General features: G+C 33.8%; 1 protein-coding gene across 1 annotated transcript in view; it reads left to right on the top strand.

Annotated features, from left to right (window-relative positions):
• Positions 1-17,844, top strand: part of LRRTM4 (leucine rich repeat transmembrane neuronal 4) — a 975,428-nt gene extending 957,584 nt beyond the window's left edge. Inside the window, exon 4 of the mRNA XM_053719463.1 lies at positions 16,747-17,844. The gene's annotated coding sequence lies outside the window, so the exon portion shown is untranslated. The remainder of the gene's footprint in view (positions 1-16,746) is intronic.
• Positions 17,845-20,053: the final 2,209 nt, after the last annotated feature.

Below are 20,053 nucleotides of genomic sequence, written 5' to 3'. Positions count from 1 at the left end.
AAAAATACACCCAGATAAACTATATAAATGGATCATCTACAAAACATTTATGCAAAGAAAAATCTAGTGTATAATGTATCTTTAAAGCCATTTAGGCAGAGATAAATAACAAACAGCCAGATTACGAGTTTTGCGTTATGGCTGTCTCGATAATTTCTTGTATGTTATTTTCACCGCTCACCCGCTGCTATTACAGGTTTGCAAAAAAAACGCAAAAAAAACGCCTTGCACGGGTGATATGGTTGGGTTGAGCTATATGCTTCACCCAAATACAAGCGGTGTTTTGACGTGCTCGTGCACGATTTCCCCATAGACATCAATGGGGAGAGCCAGCTAAAAAAAAATCCTAACACATGCAATCGCGGAGCGTAAAGCAAAATGAAACCCACCCAATAAACCCTTAAAAAAACCTAACAATAACCCCCGATGATCCACTTACAGTTTTTGAAGACTGGACATCCATCCTTATCCAGGCGGCTGAAGTCCTCATCAAAGCCGGCAGAAGTGGATCGTCGGGGGTTAGTGTTAGGTTTTTTTAAGGGTTTGTTGGGTGGGTTTTATTTTTAGCTTAGGGTTTTGGGCAATGTAAAAGAGCTAAATGGCCTTTTAAGGGCAATGCCCCTCCAAATGCCCTTTTCAGGGCAATAGTTAGCTTAGGTTTATCCAGATAGGTTTTTATTTGGGGGGTTTGGTTGTGTGGGTGGTGGGTTTTACTGTTGGGGGTTGTTTGTATTTTTTTTTACAGGTAAAAGAGCTGATTTCTTTTGGGCAATGCCCCTCAAAAGTCCCTTTTAAGGGCCATTGGCAGTTTAGTGTAGGCTAGGGTTTTTTTATTTTGGGGGGGGGGCTTTTTTATTTTGATAAGGCTATTAGATTAGGAGTAATTCATTTATATTTTTGATCATTTCTTTTTTTATTTTGTGTAATTTCGTGTTTATTTTTTTTGTAATTTAGATAATTGTATTTTGTTAATTTAATTTATTAAATTTCTTTTGTAATGTTAGGTTTTAGTGTAAGGCAGGTTAGGTTTTATTTTACAGGTAACTTTGTATTTATTTTAGCTAGGTAGTTAATAACTATTTACTAAGTAGTCTACCCAGTTAAAATAAATACAAACTTAGCTGTGAAATAAAAATAAAACCTAAGATAGCTACAATGTAACTAGTAGTTATTAGCTAGCTTAGGGTTTATTTTAATGGTAAGTTTATATTTAGTTTTAAATAGGAATTATTTAGGTAATAATTGTAAGTTTTATTTAGATTTATTTTAATTATATTTAAGTTAGGGGGTGTTAGAGTTAGGGTTACGTTAGGGTTAGGTTTAGGGGTTAATAGGTTTATTATAGCGGTTGAGTGGGTGGACAGCAGATTAGGGGTTAATTATATTTAAATAGTGTTTTTGATGCAGGAGGGCAGTGGTTTATGGGGTTAATAATTTTATTATAGTTTTGACGATGTCGGGGAGCGGCGGAATAGAAGTTATTACATTTTTTAAGTGGCGGCGATGTCCGGAGGGGCAGATTAGGTGTTAATAAATTTAATTTTATTTTTTGCAACGCGGGAGGGCCTCGGTTTAGGGGTTAATAGGTAGTTAATGGGTGTTTAGTGTACTTTGTGACAGTTTAGTTATGAGTTTTATGTTACAGCTTTGTAGCGTAAAACTCATAACTACTGACTTTAGATGGTGGTACAGATCTTGTCATTTTAGGCTGTACCGCTCATTGTTTGGCCTCCCTGCAAAACTCGTAATACCGGCACTATGGAAGTACCATTGAAAAAGCTATTCTGACAAGACTTGTAATATCAACGGTAGGAAAAAAGCATTGTTATTATAGGCCATAACAATGCTTTTTCACTCATAATGCAAAACTCGTAATCTGGCCAAAAATTTGCCTTGAAAAGTCAACAGAGTGCATTTCATGTTCTGAGAATTAGAAATTGCTTAATTATCAAAGCTAAAACATGTGAAAAGTGGCAAAATAAATATTTATTTATTAGTAATAACTAACGATTTTATATAAAAACCTAATCGTGTTAACTGTCCCTTTAAAATATTTTTTGCCCAGTGTTGTGAGGTTTAAAGGGCATTGGATTAATATACATAGAGATTTATTTAGGTATAAATGCTGCATTCAGAAGAATAGGCAGAAAACCACCTTTAAAGATATCTGAACAAAAGAGCACGTTGCTAAATAGCCTTTTAAAATAAATCTGTTACAGGAAATACATAAAGAGATAGGTTTGACTGTCTGCATTTGTGTCAAAACAGAAAGCTACTGATTAGTTTGAGATAAATAGCTATTGGCTTTGTTGCACATTGATACAAAATACATTCTGGCAACAACCTTCCCGTTTACTGAATTTAATGTGGCGAAAAATGATTTCTGCAAATTGCAACCTTGGAATAGGGAGTCGTTGTACTGGGTTCATCCAATTCTAAGTCTGATAACAGCTACTCATTTTGTTGATTCTTCTCATAGACGCAAGGTTGCGTTATGTCCTGCTGGAAGCTGCACTATGGGAGAAGGGGGGGGGTGTTTAGGTAATGGTATGTAGGTAGCAGGTTGTGTGTGTGATAATTTTAGCTGAAAAACATAATCATTTGCCATGCTCAGCACTTGTAGTGTATGAACATCACGCTCATAGCATTGCTTTCTCTTTTCACTGTGTTTTTGGCCTTGTGCGGCTTTTAAAGGGACATTAAACACTAAATAAATGCTAGATAGAATGATGCATTCAAATAAAAGATTAGTTTGAGAACAACACGTAGGTGCAATTTTTAAAGTTTCATTAGTTTTTTAAATATTGACAAAATAAGTGTAAAGTTTTAGTGTCTATAAAACAATGGAAGCTGCCATGTTGTAACTTAGGTTACATAAATAAATAAGTCACTAGAGTGTGCAGCCAATGGCTATGTGGAATACAACAGTGTTCTGCACTTCCATTTCTAACAGTATATTGCAGAGGTTTTTTTTTTTATATATATACTGTATATGTACATGATTTATTATTTTATCTTACCATCTGAAAGTGTTTAATGTCCATTTAAGGTGACAACATTAAAATGGCATTTTGTTTCTTTGCTGCATTTAAAAAGCTCTTAAAAAAATAAATAGAACAATTTGTATAATTTTTCTTCTTTTTATGTTTAGGAATTATTCCTATGCACCCTTTATTCTGATCCACCAATACAGATGTGGGAGTTCTCTATGGGTCAATGAGTATTAAAGGGACAGATAAGTACAAAAAAAGGTGCCCTAGTGTGTTGCAGCCTACTATTATTGCAGATAATTATGTGCGGATTTGTTAAAGGGATACAAGGACAAAAATTAAATGTACATGGGTGCATTTCTATGTGAAATAGAAGCATTTTTGCAATATTCTTTCATTAGCAAAAAATGCTTCTAGTAAAAGTTACTACTGTTTTTCTGCAGAAAAAAAAAACAGTAATGCATTTTACTAGAAGTATTTTTGCTAATGGAAGTATATTGCAATAATGCTTTTATTTCACATTGAAATGCCCCTATGCACATTTCATTTTTGACCTTCTATCCCTTTAACACATAGTTAATGCCAGTTCTAGAGTAGAATTTGCTATTAGTATCTAGCTGACCATGGGCTGGTTTCCATTGAGCCATTAAAAATGGAACTGTAAGCTACTGAAGTTGGCGGGACCAAAAAGTAATTTACGGCTCCATTTTAGTACCAGGTTTCAATTCAAATAGTTTGCGGATTGCGTGCAGTCACCCTTTTCATGTAGGTGTAAGTTAGCGTTGTGTTAACGCTTCCATCCGATGCCGGATTTCTTGAAAATTAATAGGTTACTTTGGTAACCTGACCTTGCACTACACTTACACTCGATCACATATACGGCACCGCATATATATTTTATCCGTCGCTCGCTGTTATAATAAAAGCACTTAACGCATGCGCATTATCTACCTCTCAACCGCCATCCCCCCACCGTAATAACTAATAAATGTATTAACCACTAATCCGTCAACCCCCATATAGCAAAGTATCTATTAAAGTCATTAGCCCCTAAACTGCCATCCCCCACATCGCAACTAACAATAAAATGTATTAACCTCTAAACCGCCATCCCCCCTACAACACAAAGTACCTATATCAAGCTGGTGAGGTAGTTCAGTTTTTAAATACACTGACTACAAAAAAAGCCTGTTTAAAAGATACAAGGTCACAGGTTTAAATCCCAGCAGGGCTGACTCAGCCCTTCATCCTTCTGAGGTCGATAAAATGAGTACCATTAAATTGGGTATTAATAACAACTATAACTATTCAGCTGCCGATTTGGTTCCCACTGGGAGGGAGGTGCTCTATAAATACTAGTTATTATTATTTAAACTATAAACCACTAATTAACCATCCATCCATCACAACACAATCTACCTATTTAAACTATTAACCCCTAATCCGCCATCCCCCACAACGCAATCTACCTATTTAACCTATTAACTCCTAATCCGCCATCCCCCCACAATGCAAAGTATTAATCTAATCACTAAGCCCCCTAACCTAAAACCTCCTAAGTTAACCCCCATTACATAAAATAAAAAAATACTATTAAACTAATAAATTAATTAAACTACCAAAATTAAAAATCCTAATCTAGCATTTAAATAAAAAATCCTAACATTACATAAAAAAAAAAAAACTACGATTTCATTTAAATACAAAATCTAAGATTGCATAAAATAAAAAAAATCTAAAATCACAAAAAAATTAAAAATCGAAGATTACATAAAAAAATAAACGAAATGATCCAAAATATTTTTTTTTAACCTAATCTAATACCCCTATAAAAACAAAAAGACACCCAAAAATAAAATCCCCCCCCCCTAATCTAAGGGCCTTTTGAAGGGCATTGCCCTGAAGCGATCAGCTCTTTTACCTGAAAAGAAATACACATTAACCCCTAACAGGCGGATTAGGGGGTAATAGTTTAAATGTAGATTGCGTTGTGGGGGGATGGCGGATTAGGGGGTTAATAGTTTAAATAGGTAATTTGCGTTGTGGAGGGATGGCGGGTTAGAGGTTAATGCATTTATTATTAGTTGCGATGTGGGGGGATGGCGGATAGAGGGGTTTTGACGTGTCAGGTTTATTTTTGGGAGGCGGGTTAGATTTCAATGGGAAATAGGTCTCAAAAAGCTCCTTTTTCCTATTTTACACCGAGTTGAGCTGAGTGTAATTTTTCTCAATTTATTGGCAGCCTCCGACAGTGTATTAACGGTTTGCGCGGTCATTGGAAACCTGGTATTATTTATAGATTAGCGACTTCTGATACTTTGTATGGGACACGGAAATGTTTTCGGCAGAAGGAGTCCGGTTGCCGAAATTGAGGTATAACGGGCCGTTTGGAAGCAGTCGGTGAACGATATTGCTTCCGACAGCATATTTATTGGTTGGTGAGTGCAAATAAACTTAATAACGGCTCAATGGAAATGAGCCCTATGTTGGGGAGCCAATGACAAGTGTCATATGTGTGCAGCCACTAATCATCAGCTATACTCCCAGTAGTGCATTGCTGCTACTAAGCATATCTAGGTATTCTCTAAACTAATGAAAGCAAGAGACCAAAGTCAAATAGATAAAAGAAGTAAATTAATAAGTCTCTTAAAATTGCATGCAGTATGTGAACAATGAAACTTTATATTAACTTTCATGTCTGTTTGATACAGTAATATGTCAGTTATCATATCTCCATGTCCCTTTAATACACAAATTGATGTGATACATTGTATATACATTATCAAATAGAATATGTTGTTCACTCATCAGAGCATTATTATAAACATAATCATATATCATATATAAGTATCTCCTCAGTTCAATGCTTAGAATAAGACACTTTGGTGTAACAGGGGCATGGAGGTTTTTTTGTAGTTCTTTGTTTTATATAACATAGACATTTCTAAGTAAAACACAGTTTTAGGATTTTTTAGTGTTTGCTTCTGTATTGGTTTTTGTAAAAAAATGTTTTACTTTAGTGCATTATTTCTATCTACTGAGTTTGCTGGGACTGTTTATATCAGTGAGCACTAGAAAAGGACACTGTATTCAAAAATGTCCTGTAGTCATTTCCCCCCCTGAAGAATATAAAGTAAAAGCTATTCAAATTGAAACTAATATTCTCATATATTTCCACCAATGAGCATAAACATGAATCGCCTATAAGAAAACACGCATTAGCCGAAACTGCTTATTAGTCAGTAAGCATTTGTAGCTGGTACACAACTGATACAGTCTGAACATAAACATATTAAAGTGATGTAAATTTGAGCTTTTAAAAAATGCTAGGATTTACCATCAATAAAAACAATCTGGAGTTTCATTGAGCATTTAGTAAAAAAAAAGGATGCTAAGATCACCCTGTCTGTGCCAAGGCAGCTCGCTAAAGACAGAGACTCTAACCGCCAATGGCACAGCGCTCTTCTGCTAATGAGGTGACGTTTTCACCTCTAAACCAATAGCAGATGACAAGCACGGCTATTGGTTTAGAGGTGGAAAATATCACCTCTTGAGAGAAGAGCGCTGAGCCGCGGGCGGCCGGAGGCTCTTACTTTAGTGACAAGGTGAGTTTAGCACCCTTTTATATGAAACTCCAGATTATTTTTAGTGATGGTAAATCCTAGCATTTTTTAAACAATTGGATTTACCATCACTTTAAGTGGAAAGCAGTTTTACAGTACACTGACTCTTTAAGTGCAGTGTCCCTTTAATATATTTATGTACAAACATGCATTTCCTCATGTTTATAAACTGTTGAATGCATGATCATTTTATTTTTTTTGTTTAAAGGGACAGTCAACACTGAAAATAATATTACATAAACAATTGTATTGCCACCAAACGAAACGAAGCGCATCACTGCTTCACAATTCAGACTCCGTCTTGTGTGACTTATCCTGCAATCCAAAGTGTATTCTGACCATTTAAAATGGCTGTGAATCTCCTCCCCATCATTTCCTCTCCAATCTTAGGATTTGATCACAGCTAATCAAATCTGTCTCCACGGTAAAATTGATCTGAACGCGGCCGCAGATTGCGCATGCGTATCCAAAGATTGCGCATGCGCTTTTTCTCCATAGCCAATTTCTTAACCTGGAACCTTTTTTTTTAATATTAATTAAGTTTTATACAGCACTGTGCAGAGCGGGAAGTACTACAATATAATAGCATTGCACTTCCAAAAACTTTCCCCTGCACTTCTGCTTTCAAGCTGTGAGTATAGCGATAATGCGCATGCGCATTTAACAGCGACTGGCATAGTGACGTCACTCTCAATATCGTGCACGGACTCAAGACGAACAAAACCCCCCCCAATTATTTGAATGAAGGAAGAGGGGGGAGGAGTTTGGAGGCCATTTGTATTTGAAAAAAAGACGACTAACTGTGAAATGTTTAATTGATAACACATAAGGATGGGTAAGCATAGCAGGCTGCATTGAGATTGAAATTATACATTAATTTATAATTGATTCTATGGTTATTAGTGTTGACTGTGCCTTTAACAATTTTTTAAAAATTAAAAGTTTCTTAACCAAAATTTTGATGTGATATATTGTATCTACACCACCCAAATAAATTCCAAAATAATATTTTATTAAATGGAATACCTCTTTCTTAAAGGGACATTATACACTCATTTTTTCTTTGCATACATGTTTTGTAGATGATCTATTTATATAGCCCATAAAGTTGTTTTTTTTAAAAAATGTATAGTTTTGCTTATTTTTAAGTAACATTGCTCTGATTTTCAGACTCCTAACCAAACCTCAAAGTTTTATGAGAATACCGTCAGCTACCTTCTCCAGCTTGCTCCTGTTTGTGTAAAGGGTCTTTTCATATGCAAAAGAAGGGGGAGGGGGGAGTGTCTTATTTCCCACTTGCAGTGGGCTTTCCAGCTACCTTTTCAACAGAGCTAAACTGACAGCTTCTAAGTACGTTTTTAAACAGTTTTATACTGGATTTTTATATCAGTATCTGTGCATCTTATTCTTTATTGTAGTGTCTATTACATGCAGTTATATGAAAATGAGTGTATACTGTCCCTTTAAGGTATCCAGTATGTATATGCAACTTCTGTATTTTAAGATCGTCAGAGTAGAATTAATCTGCTCTTATATATTATAATGAAAATATATCATATATTATCATACTTCCCTTTATCAGTGTTGTAGAATAAGACAACAGTTAAAAGATAAATACATATAATTGTAGGGTTAAAGGTCAGATAAAAGTCAAACATTTACAGCAAGAGGAATGAAAGACAGAGAAGATAAGATAGACTTATCTGCTGTCACATCCAGTGTTTCTAAATCAAATGCTTAAAATGCACCATCAATTTCTAATATACTAGAAGTATAAAATACCTGTTTTTTCTGTAATGCATATTTGTAGCAGCGATAGAAGTTTAATGATACAAAAGTGTGCCATCTACCCTGATACTTTATTTACTTATTGATTTTAATGCAAAATTAACTCATCTGATTTTCTGTTTTACAAAAAAATCTTTTGTAAATGTTATATTTTTATATAACCCATTTTAAAAATTCAATAGGGAAAAGTGGCAAAAATGATCATATGCTACAGTGCCTAAGGTATAAATATATTTGTGTGTATTTGTGCATGTCTGGAAGTCACTTCTGGGAGATAGCTGGTGTTTGATGGCTACACATATACAACTCTTGTCATTGGCTAACTTGATGTGTTCAGCTAGTTCCCAGTAGTCTATTGTTGCTTTGAAGCTGGCTTTAATTATGTGTTTAACCTTTTTTGATGGGTTAAACACATAGTTATACACAAGCAATAGAGCAATAAAAAAAAAGAATACATTAGAGTATTTTCCTTTTTGCTCTTTTATGTACCCTTAAAGGGACACTGAACCCAATTTTTTTCTTTCATGATTCATATAGAGCCTGCAATTTTAATCAACTCTCTAATTTACTCCTATTATCAATTTTTCTTCATTCTCTTGCTATCTTTATTTGAAAAAGAAGGCATCTAAGCTTAGGAGTAAGACAATTTTTGGTTCAGACCCTGGACAGCACTTGCTTATTGGTGCTGTCCAATCAGCAAGGACAACCCAGGTTGTTCAGCAAAAATGGACCAGCATCTAAACTGACATTCTTGCTTTTCAAATAAAGATACCAAGAGAATGAAGAAAATGTGATAATAGGAGAATCTGAATCACAAAAGAAAATATTTGGGTTCAGTGACCCTTTAATATTGAGTTTCATGTTTATTACATACCTCTAAACCATCCTGCATCCTTTGGGATTATCATATTGCCCAGACATGCCCAGTTGTGCCACGCCCTTCCTCATGTAATTCCACCCTTCAAGTACACAGTCCTACCACCTAATACCAGTGTGCTTATGCCCATAAGCTCTTAAACTTCCACATCCCAGAAATCATCCGACAGATGTTGGGAGGTGTGGCCCTTATCAATATGAGTTAATCGTATCTCTTTCTAGAAAAATGATTTAAGCGTTCGATTAGATGAATACATTTCTTTGAAAAATGACATTTGTCGAAAACCCTCAATCACTACAATTGCTGAAAACTTTAAATTAATTATTTGAGAATTTAGAGAGTTAAGTGTAATAAAAAATCAATATGTTTCCCTGACTCTAAACACTTAAAATGATTAGACAAACCTATAGCAAAAACAGCTGAAGATGTCTTTCATATATATTAAAAAAAGTTCAGAAGAAGCAAATAGCTGAAAAACATAAATGAAGAAATTCTCAGTAGAAAATACTAGGGATGGGCGAATGTGTTTATATCCGAATTTGAATGTTAGAACGAATGTTATTGTAGAAATTCGATTTACATAATAGAATGTTGATAAGAACGAATATTCTTAAAAATTCAATTTTCGAATGTTATTTACAGTTTTTGTCACATTCGAATTTGAATGTCACATTCAAATTCGAATGTCACATTCGAATTCGAATGTTACATTCGAATATCACATTCGAATTCGAATATTACATTTATAAAACACAATTGTAGACTAGAAACACTATTTTGAATGTCACATTCGAATCGAATATCACATTCGAATCGAATGTCACATTCAAATTCGAATATTACATTTATAAAACACAGTATTAGACTAGAAATACTACTTCGAATTCGAATGTCACATTCGAATCGAATATCACATTCGAATCGAATATCACATTTAAAACACAGTATTAGACTAGAAATACTATTTCGAATTCGAATGTGACATTCGAATTCGAATGTAGCATTCGAATATTACATTTATTAAACACAGTTGTAGACTAGAAATACTATTTCAAATTTGAATGTCACATTCGAATTCGAATGTCACATTCGAATTCGAATATTACATTTCGAAATTAAATGAATACATAGCTAAACATTCTGTTATTCGAACAAATATTTTCGAATTAAATTGAAAAATTCGAAAACGAAAATTCGAAAATAGAATGTTATAATGTTATATAAACATTCGAAATTTGATTTGAACAAACGAATGTATCAAAATTTGTTTTAAATTTCGAATTTTTAGAAACATTCGCCCATCCCTAGAAAATTCACATTGGGCAGCAGAGGTTTGTGGGTGTTGTTGTCCCAGATATTAATCTCTATGGTGCTGTAGCCTTAATTGGAAGTAAGTAACCATTGGTTTCCTGTAACCACACAAACACTACAAACACTATAAACAACCATAACACACCAATTACACAAAAACTACACACATCATCACATGCAAATATTACAGATACTACACAAACACTACACACACACACACAAGCCATACAAACTCTACAAACATTACACAAACAATACACACACACACAAGCTATACAAGCACGACACACATTACACAAACACTACACACACACACACACACAAGCCATACAAACTCTACAAACATTACACAAACAATACACACACACACAAGCTATACAAGCACGACACACATTACACAAACACTACACACACACACACACACACAAGCCATACAAACTCTACAAACATTACACAAACAATACACACACACAAGCTATACAAGCACGACACACATTACACAAACACTACACACACACACACACACAAGCCATACAAACTCTACAAATATTACACAAACAATACACACACACAAGCTATACAAGCACAACACACATTACACAAACACTACACACACACACACACACACACAAGCCATACAAACTCTACAAACATTACACAAACAATACACACACGCAAGCTATACAAGCACGACACACATTACACAAACACTACACACACACACACACACAAGCCATACAAACTCTACAAACATTACACAAACAATACACACACACAAGCTATACAAGCACGACACACATTACACAAACACTACACACACACACACAAGCCATACAAACTCTACAAACATTACACAAACAATACACACACACAAGCTATACAAGCACGACACACATTACACAAACACTACACACACACACACACACACAAGCCATACAAACTCTACAAACATTACACAAACAATACACACACACACAAGCTATACAAGCACGACACACATTACACAAACACTACACACACACACACACACACACACAAGCCATACAAACTCTACAAACATTACACAAACAATACACACACACAAGCTATACAAGCATGACACACATTACACAAACACTACACACACACACACACACACACACACACAAGCCATACAAACTCTACAAACATTACACAAACAATACACACACACACAAGCTATACAAGCACGACACACATTACACAAACACTACACACACACACACAAGCCATACAAACTCTACAAACATTACACAAACAATACACACACACAAGCTATACAAGCACGACACACATTACACAAAAACTTTCCACAGACACACCACTTAAAGGGGCAGTAAACCTATAAAATAATGTTATATAATTCTGCACATAGTGCAGATTTATATAACATTATCTTAGCGCAAACTTTATGCAACATAATATTGCAGCTAAAATTTGATTATAAAAGAGAATTTTTCAGACCGCCGCTCTTGTTTACTGAGCGGGTTTGGTTTTCCCCCTGAGCACATCTGAGCAGCTGTCTAGTCACAGCCCGGCCCGATTGCGCCATTACACTCAATGTAGCTCGCTCCCGCTATCAGACGGAGCAGGAACACTATGCACTATGTGGAGAATTATATAACATTATTTTGTAGGTTTACAGCCCCTTTAAACACTACACATATTTCTAGAATAGAATCCTTAGGAAATTCAATGTCAAAACGTATGTTAACACAAGACTTGATGCAAGAGTTAAGTTCCTAATTAAATTTTACATAATTGACATACGCAAATTAAAAGTCCCCTACCCCCACGCTTTAATATAATGTCATATAATATAAATTCAATTTCAGATTTTCCATACGAAAAGGGACTACAGGTTTCAGGTGGTCCCAATATAATAGTGGAATAAATGAAGGATTTTTCACAATATATGATTACATATTTCTTCTGCTCTCATAGGTTTATGCAGTTTCGTTACAGCTTTCATTTTGCTGAAACCATATTTCATTGTGTAGTACATTTAGTTATTTTTTACAGCATGAACTGTCATTAAAAATGAATATATTCCTAAAAATAGTCTCTCAACACAGGAGGTGGTTGCTAGTTTAGCAAATGAATTGAATTGGTTTGAGATTGATAAGACTGTCCTATATCTATGAATTACAACTAGATATCCTAGAGATTTCAATTCAAGTTGGAAAGAGACAAATTCTGTGGTTTCTATTAGCCATCAAAACTCATATGAATTTATTTTGCTTTTACTTGGATATATATAATTTCAAGAGACATTCTGATGCAATAATCACATGCTCTAATTTGTTAGAGGATGTAATTTTTGCATTATTAATGCTAACATACAATGGCTCAGATTAAAAGGGAAGCTTAATTGTTACAGCGAGGAGCAGAAACACGGTTATGAGGTTGTGCTATTGTTACTGCTAAAGGTAGTATTACGGTGTGAAAATAAATCTTGCGCAAGCTTGAGAAAACTCATTAGCTTTCCGCTATATTTACACAAAATCTTCTTTTTTCTCTCGTATACACAGTGAGCTCAGTACTGAGAATAATGGAAATATGAACATTTTATTATCTCTCTGTCACACAGCTGCACTTGGTGTTTGATTTATTCTAAGCATTTTTGTTTACACAGCTTTTCTATAACCATTACTTGTGTGTTGGATTTAACAGTATAGGTGAGGACAAAGCAAGTAAAAACAGCTATTTCAAATGACAATACAAATGTAAAGGAACTATTTGTAAACAATGTAATACACTTCAGCAGGTAAATGGATCATTAGGAACACATTAAAAGGGGAAAAACAGAATACAGCCCCTTTAACATATTAGTCTAGATTAATTACAGCTATTTTTGAAAGTACAGTATTTTGTTTTGTTATGTGATCACAACATATTTTTAAAGTTTGTTAGGTTGTGAAATCAAATATATATACAGTATATATATATATATATATATATATATATATACACATACATACATATACAGTATATATATATATATATATATATATATATACCATAGTCCTAAGAGACCTACACTCTAACCTTAAAGGGACATGAAACCCACATTATTTTTTCTTTCATGATTTAGAAGGAGCATACAATTTTAAACAACTTTCCAATTTACTTCTGTTATCTAATTTGCTTAATTCTCTTGAAATCCTTTGCTGAAAAGCATATCTAGATAGGCTCAGTAGCTGCTGATTGGTGGCTGCACATAGATGCCTCGTGTGATTGGCTCACCCATGTGCATTGATATTTCTTCAACAAAGGATTCCTAAAAAATGAAGCAAGTTAGATAATAGAAGTAAATTGGAATGTTGTTTCAAATTGTATTCTCTATCTGAATCATGAAAGAAAATTTTTGGATTTCATGTCCCTTTAAGTAAACTGCAACAACCAGGGTTCAGTCCATCTAATATTCAAACCATAAAAAAGGGCCGCACTCACTGGATTTCAAAAAGTTAATATGTATAAAAATATGAATAAAATATGTATTAAAAGTTCATTCACTTTTTGAAATCCAAAATTGTGGCCCTTTTTTATGGTATATATATATATATATATATATATATATATTATTTTTTTTTAAGTAAAAGCTGGGCATTTATGGGTATACAGTATGTGTGTATGATGTGTTATTTATATAATTTATATCAAAATAAACAGTGTTAACTGTTAACCCATTTTTTGTCGGTGATATTTTTATGTTTATATAGTGCTCCATCATTTGCATGATTTGATTTTTTTTTATTTAATGTTACTTTTAGCAGATTTGAGTATACATTCAACTTTTTTTTGTTCTATTTTTTTAAGTTGTTTTTGTGAATATGAAATCAATCCTTTTATTTTATACTTGTGAAGGTGGATTCTTGTTTACCAATAGAATTGTAGGAATTGTCATTATCAGCTACTGAGCGTGATCCTTGAGTATCTGTAGTGCACAAGTATGCATTTTCAAAATCAATTTAATCAGTTTTAATTTTTTATTTGTGTTTGTGAAAGTACTTGAATGTTCTACACCTGTCTCCTATTTGTATTATAGACTTTTTTTTATCTTAAAGGGACTTTAAATTATTTATGTGCAAAATGTATTCCATTCATTACAAATATCTGCATACTAAATAAATGCTTTAAAAACATTTAAACCTGTCATTTTGTTAGAAAAATATACATTGTTTTGCAGAACTAGGCAGACGACCCAACCCTTGTAAAATGTCTTGAATGATGTTAATCTTATTTAATTTGCTGTGGCCAGTTAGTGACAATTATAAATAACTTCCTGCATGTATCAACCAATCACCTTGCAGCACATAGTAATGTCAAAGTTCTGCCTTTTTACCTAATGCACTCCATTTTCAGGGGGAGTGGAAACACTACAGTTTTCAGAGTTAAATTACAGTAAAATCAGGCAAAATAGAGTTCATGTTCATTATGCATAATTAAACTTTTTTTATGGAATTACAATTTGGGCTTAATGTCCCTTTAATATGATTTTAATTATATTTTATTATAAATATTACAAATGTAATACTGGGTGACTTAGAGACCAAAAAAGAAAAAAAGAGTAACAGAAACCAATTCTTTAATTTAATGATTGATAATTTAAATAGAAATTAAAGTCATTTATTAAATATGAATGGTATACAGTATATAAGTTGTTACTTCACTGCAAAAGGTCTATCTACCAAATAGATATTTTAAAAATATTTACGATTGTAATTTTGTTAGCAAAATATGTATAGTTATGCATTCCAAGGATATACGTCTTAAAAAACAAAAACCTTTTGAGCATGTTTATCTTATATTATTTGTTGTGGCCAGTTAGAGATAGATATAAATGAGCTCCGACACTTATTACCATGTTGCAGGGTAACACCTGTATCCTATAGTACTTATTTCAGCCTTTTTTTTGTGTAAAAACATAATTAACATAATTAACATAATTTTAGGATTTCAATTACAGGAAAAACAAGCAAACAAAATAATAAAAATGACTTTGCCACTTTTTTTACTACTACTAACTTCCCATAAATATTTTAAATTTTGAGTTTAAAGTGACAGTTAACTGTAATAATGTCACTCCTTTAATGTGTTTCCAATGATCCATTTTACCTTCTAAAGTGTATCAAACTGTTTACAAATAGCTCCTTTATGTTTATTCTGTCATTTGAAATAGCCACTTTTGTCTGTTGTATACCCACTTATACTGAATATTTCAGTATAATTATTATTTTCAATTGCACTTTTTGTGAAATTAGACATAGATAAAATAAGGAGGCAATTGTGTATAGAGAAAAAAAAAAAAAGATAAGCACTTTTCTCCATGCAAGTTAGCCCATATATATAGGTTGGGGATTAACTAGCAAAAATAAATAAATACATATAGCTATTTCATATATGTAAATAAACCCAAAAGAGCAATTTACCATACATTTTATTATCGGCAGATGACATTTATGTTGCGAAAGGATAATTAAATACTGTAGAATTATATAATCAAAGGAAAAAAATTCTGACAAATTTCAAAGTTTACTTCCTCTTCCCCATCTCCTCCTTTTACCCATCAGCCAATCACAAACTCATATATGTATATACTGTGTAATCTTGCACAAGCTTAGTAGGTGCTGATGCCTCCAAAAGTCTGCATATAAAAATAATGTACACAATTTAATAATTGGATTTGGAATAAATGGATTTTTTTTTCTTCTTAATTTTATTCTATGAATCATGAACATTTAAAGGGACATGAAACCCAAAGATTTTATTTCATGATTCAGTTAAAGCATACTATTTTAACAAAACTTTACAATTTACTTAAATAATTAATTTTGCTTAATTCTTTTGGTATCCTTTTTTGAAGGAGCAACAACGCACTACTGGGAGTTAGCTGAATACTTCAGTAAGAGTAAAATATGCAGCTAGCCCCCAGCATCTGAGCCTTTTAAGGTATGCTGTTCAACAAAGGATACCAAGAGAACAAAACAAAGTGGATGATAGAAATAAATTGGAAAGTTGTTTAAAATTGTATGCTCTATATGGATAATGAAAGAACAAGTTGGGGTTCCTTTCATGTTGAATTTAGCGTGCCATTAATATCCAGCAAGGAGTTAATATTTTTTTCTCTTATTTCTAGGTCCCACGGCACATCAAGACTCTCCCATACTATACTTACGACCAACCCATGGTTGGATATTGTCAGACACACAAATCGCTCCTTGTAAATAAGGGCTATGACTGCACTTCTCGAGAGCAGAGAGAGACCACTAACTTGGAACTCAGCAAGGACCAGAGCTATATCTCTACTATAGCTCGTTCAGCAGCGCCCACTATATACATTGAGAGGATATCAAACTAATAATCAGGTGGCTTTTTTTTTTTTTTTGGTGCGTACCTCATTTGAAAGAGGATTCAGAATCACTCAGAGAGCAGATGGGAATCCGGATACAGAAACTAGTGCTCCTGAAAAATAGAAAAAAAAAATGTACTGCAAAACTGAAACACAATCATTTGGAAAAAGAAAAAACTTAAATTAAAAAAAAAAATGCGGAAAAAGGAAGATTTGGGAACGGTGGGCATTTCTTGGCTTTAAACAATATTTTAAAACCCACTGATGTAAAAAAACAAAGTAATAATAATATAAAAAAGGATCATTATAATGGATTTCGGAACCAGATTTTGGATTTATTCTGGTTGCATATGAGAGGAATAAGTCTGCTTGTATATTTGATTTTCTTTTTTTCTTTTTTCTTTTTTCTACACGTTGCATGGTTCCAATACAGTTGAACCAAAATGGAGAGACTTTGTTTGAGCGTATAGGGGAATGCTACTTGTTACATGTTTAAAAAAAAACAAAGTGGGGTTCTCTGAACTGTGTTTTCATTTTTTTCCTGGTTAAATGGGGGGTGGGGTGGGTGAGGGATGATTTTTTTTATTAGACTGCCAGCTGCAGGTTCCAGCATTAAGACCCATGTTCAACCAGAGATTATTTCCTGGTGCATTTAAGTAATAAAGGTCTGCAGTGTTGGTTTAGGGACGTTTTCCCTGCTTGCCCCTAAACACTGATATATAGTGGACTGCCCTTCCAAAATTAAATTTTATTTGGATTTTATTGACAGTTCTAAATCACGAGAGAGCTTATAATATTGTTTTGTTTGGTTGTTTTTTTTTTTAAAAAAAAACTCTTATGATCAGTTATAGCTTTTGTGTAGTTTTTATCAATAAAAAACATATGAAAAATGAATCTGATTTATTTTGTTACGCAATACCAAGGTAAGTGAGATTTATGGATTAAAATGCCAAAAGTTTTTATGTTAGGGTATTTATATTTATATATATTATTTTTTTAATGGTAAATTAATGTTCAGTGTAAACAACACATTTATAATATGTACTACTATACACTTTATAGAGACACAAAAGTGAAAATGATCCATTTCCGTGGTTCAAATATTCAATTTACTAAATTCTCTTGGTATCCTTTGTTGAAAATATATCTGTTTAGGTTCAGTGGCAGAAATACACTACTGAGAGCTAGATGGTGATTAGTGGCTGTATACACATGCCTCTTGTCATTGACTCACCAGAAGTGATAAGCTAGCTCCCAGTAGTGCATTGCTGCTCTGAAGCTGTCTATAAAAGTTTGGTTATAGACCACTGGTTTTCAAACCTGTCCTCAGGCTTCCCTATCAGTCCAGATTTTCAGGATTACCTTGGGTGAGATCAGGTAAAATTACCATGTTTACTAATCAGTTGTTTATTGCACATGTGCTATAGTTCAGCTATCCTCACAATCTGGCTTGTTAGTGAGGCCCGAGGACAGGTTTTGAAAATCAGTTTTTTAGAAAAACAATAGTCAAATAATATGCTGGAGGAGGGGGGTATCAACGGCACTGCTAGCCAAGTGTGGCTTAAATACTTTAGATTCCCTATTAACCCCTTATCGTCCTTAATGTATGTGGGAATTATTCCCTTGCAAATATTTGGACTAGAAAAGGTGCTATGTAGTTTTCAACATATGAAACTTTAGGTAGAGAGAAACTCTAACTCAACAGACTACATAAATATAGCACTCATAAGGGTTAATATAGGGTACATTTATGAGTAGTACAAAAGACTTGATTCCTTAAGGCAAATCAGAGTTACTGATAGTCTAGTGAGCTTGCGTGTTCAACGTTAAAACATAACTTTTATTGTGTCAAAATTAATATAAAATACTGGAAATGAATAATAATAAATTAATTTCCAGTATTTTATATTAATTTTGACACAATAAAAGTTATGTTTTAACGTTGAACACGCAAGCTCACTAGACTATCAGTAACTCTGATTTGCCTTAAGGAATAAAGTCTTTTGTACTACTCATAAATGTACCCTATATTAACCCTTATGAGTGTTATATATGTAGTCTGTTGAGTTAGAGTTTCTCTCTACCTAAAGTTTCATAAGTCAAATAATATGGCCTTTACAGAGGCATCACTAGGGGGTGCAGGGGTGCGGACCACACCCGGATGACACCCTCAGAGTGGGTGACACCGCGGAATGGAACTGACACGTGCATGGGCGCTTTGGGCAGCAATGATATAGATAGAGGTCAGTGTCACTGGGTGTGCTTACGGTATAATGCAGTGCATACAAAGCATGCAAATGCAATCCGGCACCAGAATACCCTTTAAGAGGCACTCAGGCTCTGAATAATTACGTGCCTCATTTAATTTCAATGCACTCAATGTGAGAACCCCAGGCAGAGCCTCAGAGAGCCATTCAGAATTAGGGGGTGGGGTCTGCAATATGTTCCCCCTAAGGTGTGCTGCTGTGCACCACCTTACCTCTTAGAATAGCGTAGGCAGCATAGTAGGCCGTGCAACACCAGAGGCAGAGGGGATGGAATGTGAAATAGTTTGATATCAGTGAGTGTTGCATGCCCCTAGCCATATATCCCCAAACCAGTGTGCCTACCCGGAGAACTGTGGAAGCTGAAGATGAGAAGTCAGATGTGAGACGGAGGCTGGTCACTTGGAGAGCCTGCATGATCCAGGGCCTGCTCTAAGAGTTATTCCCTCTTCTGGATTTGTCTGACTACGTGGTATAAGGGTATGTGGAGGACTTTATTCCCTTGCAGATATATATATATATATATATATATATATAGATATATACATGCTGTGTGTGTATATGTGTATCTATCTATCTATCTATCTATCTATCTATCTATATATATATACTGTATAAATATATATAAATATACATATATACACACATACATATATACACACGTGTGTGTTTTATATATTTATGTACACATATGTGCAAATATGTGTGTGTGTGTATATACGTATATATATATATACACACAGTATATATATATATATATATATATATATATATATATATATATATATATATATATATATAAATAAAACAAAGAAAAGAGTCCGGACAGC

Source organism: Bombina bombina, chromosome 6 (genome assembly GCF_027579735.1).
Source record: "Bombina bombina isolate aBomBom1 chromosome 6, aBomBom1.pri, whole genome shotgun sequence".
Classification (NCBI taxonomy): Eukaryota; Metazoa; Chordata; class Amphibia; order Anura; family Bombinatoridae; genus Bombina; species Bombina bombina.
The sequence above is the reverse complement of the archived record's forward strand: the minus strand, read 5'-3'. Positions and strand labels throughout refer to the sequence as shown.